Source organism: Berghia stephanieae, unplaced genomic scaffold (genome assembly GCF_034508935.2).
Source record: "Berghia stephanieae isolate SIO BIC M18660-M18661 unplaced genomic scaffold, UCSD_Bste_1.3 scaffold53, whole genome shotgun sequence".
In the NCBI taxonomy this organism is placed as follows: domain Eukaryota; kingdom Metazoa; phylum Mollusca; class Gastropoda; order Nudibranchia; family Aeolidiidae; genus Berghia; species Berghia stephanieae.
The window spans coordinates 13,829-17,292 of NW_027626733.1; positions in this window are offsets into that span (position 1 = coordinate 13,829).

The window sequence follows — 3,464 nt, forward strand, 5'->3', positions numbered from 1 at the left end:
CATATTTCATGGGGTGTTTTACATAAAGAATGGTCCAGAGTTTGGAAATAATATTGATGAATTCGATTGTGCCTTTTGTGTCCACATTCCACTCTTCCTCGTAATGACTGAGGGCCACAGCATTCCTGACATCAAAAACTTTCATCACGAGATTCACATTTTGCCTCTCGGGATTTGGAAGGGTGGGGAGGGAGGGGGGGGGGGGGGTTTGGGTACATAGATTTGTTATTGAGTGCAGGGCTAACTTTACTGGTGATGATTTTCTGTGTTGTAGAGTTTACCAAGGACACGCATGGAGGCGCCATGGCTTGTCTTACACGTTGAGTGTTATTGTTATAAAAGCTTTGAAGACATTTAGATGTTGGTCATTCTAATAATAATAATAATAATAATAATAATAATAATAATAATAATAATAATAATAATAATAATAATAATAATAATAATAATAATAATAATAAAATAAGAAGAAGAAGAAGAAGAAGAAGAAGAAGAAGAAGAAGAAGAAGAAGAATATTAACAACAATAATGATGATGATGATGATGATGATGATGATGATGATGATGATGATGATGATGATGATGATGATGATGATGATGATGATGTGACGATGATAATAATAATAATAATAATAATATAATAATAATAATAATAATAATAATAATAATAATAATAATAATAATAATAATAATAATAATAATATATGATGAGATGATGATGATGATGATGATGATGATGATGATGATGATGATGATGATGATGATGATGATGATGATGATAATAATATAATAATAATAATAATAATAATGATAATAGTAATAATAATAATAATAATAATAATAATAATAATAATAATAATAATAATAATAATAATAATAATAATAATAATAATAATAATAATAATAATAATAATGATAATAAAAATAACAACAACAACAACAACAACAACAACAACAACAAGAAAAAGAAGAAGAAGAAGAAAAAGAAGAAAAGAAGAAGAAGAAGAAGAAGAGAGAAGAAGAGAAGAAAAGAAGAAGAAGAAGAAGAAGAAGAAGAAGAAGAAGAAGAAGAAGAAGAAGAAGAACAACAACAACAACAACAACAACAACAACAACAACAACAACAACAACAACAAGAGCTGGATTTCCCTGGGAAATTGGGTAGACGTCTATTTCGAATCGATAACTAACTTTTTCTTGGAAATATAGTTGTCTCCAATGATTACCGGGCAGATTTAATAACTACCAGATATTTTTTATTGTGCAACGCCAAATTAAATTTCAGCCGTAATTACATTTCACTAAAGACAAGTTTGTCCCCATGGAAAAACATGATTATGATTTTTCAAGGGAAAAACTTTGAATGAAAGAAAGAGAACGACGAGAAGTGTTTTACTTTGTCAGTTTATATTAGTTGGTCTTTAATTGTCTAGATGTTCGTCGATATCGAAGTGGCGTTAAAAGTTTCTTTAGGTCTGGCATTGAAGAACTGTTATTTTATATATTATATTTTATTTCATCTTATTTCATTTATATTATTCTATTTTATTAATTTTGTTTTATACCTCACATTATATAGTTTGTCCAAATTTAAAATAACGTCATTTCCTTTTGTCTCATCTTCCCCCCCCCCCCCCCCCACCCTCTTCCTATAAATCTTAGAGTCAATAAAAGCCGAGTTCAATCAATGTTCAGATTGCCTGATAATTTTAGCCATCTCTTAACCTCACGACTTTAGTTCAAAACAAACAATCTGGCATTTGGTGGGCGTATTCAACACGTGATCCAATCCTGATACCTGTCTGGTGGGTAGAGTCTTTGCGCACGTCATTGCGTGTCGGCAGTGAAGACGACATTTGTTCTATGCACGTAATTTACGTGAATTTAAGATTTTTCATTGCTACACAGACGTAAGTACGTGGTCATATTGGACATAACGCTGTATACACATAATGTATGAAACGTATTTACATAGACCACTGACCTATTTAATTATTAATGCTGAAATGAAGATAAAAATAGACATCAATCTTCATTTTCTTAAGGTTCTGATTTAGAAGAGGTGAACATTGAATGGCTTCGGATGGAGACAGTACACCCTGTTGACGTTTCGAGTGTAACCCTTCATCAGGAAACCAATACGTAAAGGGGTATTGAAAATAAACTAAAACTAAAAGAAGTTTTGTTCTTTTTGATGAAAATTTGTCTCTGAGCAAACATCATCTTCTAATGGTGCTCAAATTCCTATGTTATGACGATGAGCAAACATCATCTTCTAATGGTGCTCAAATTCCTATGTTATGACGATGAGCAAACATCCGCTTCTAATGGTGCTCAAATTCCTATGTTATGACGATGAGCAAACATCATCTTCTAATGGTGCTCAAATTCCTATGTTATGACGATGAGCAAACATCAGCTTCTAATGGTACTCACACTACAATGTTATGACGATCTATCCAGACCTCATTATTATTATTATTATTATTATCATTATTATTATTATTATTATTATTATTATTATTATTATTATTATTATTATTATTATTATTATTGTTATTATTATTATTATCATCATTATTATTATCTATTATTATTATTATTATTATTATTATTATTATTATTATTATTATTATATTATTATTATTATTATTATTATTATTATTATTTCTAACTTACACCTTTCGGTTTTCGTCTGTTTTATTTAGTATTTCGATTATCTCTGTCTTCAGACAGTGGCCATCGCTCTAACCCCCCCCCCCCCCAACCCCCAACAACTCATACCAACACCCCCCCCCCCACACCCCACAACTCATACCACCACCCCCCCCCCCCCCCCACAACTCATACCAACACCCCCCCCCACCCCACAACTCATACCAACACCCCCCCACCCCACAACTCATATCAACACACCCCCCCCCACCCCACAACTCATACCAACACCCCCCCCCCCACAACTCATACCAACACCCCCCCCCCACACACAACTCATACAAACACCCCCCCCCCACCCCACAACTCATACCAACACCCCCCCCCCCACCCCACAACTCATACCAACATCCCCCCCCCCTCCAACTCATACCAACACCTCCCCCCCCCACCCCACATCTCAGGCATTCTTTCCAACCACCATTAGAACTACAACAACAACAACAACAACAACTACTACTACTACTACTACTACTACTACTACTACTACTACTACTACTACTACTACTACTACTACCACTACTACTACTACTACTACTACACTACTACTACTACTACTACTACTACTACTACTACTACTACTACTACTACTACTACTACTACTACTACTACTACTACTACTATACTACTACTACTACTACTACTACTACTACTACTCTACTACTACTACTACACTACTACAATTATAGCATTTATTGTGTCTTCCTGTTTCTTTTCCCCAAATATGCAAACAACATAAAATGCAAGAA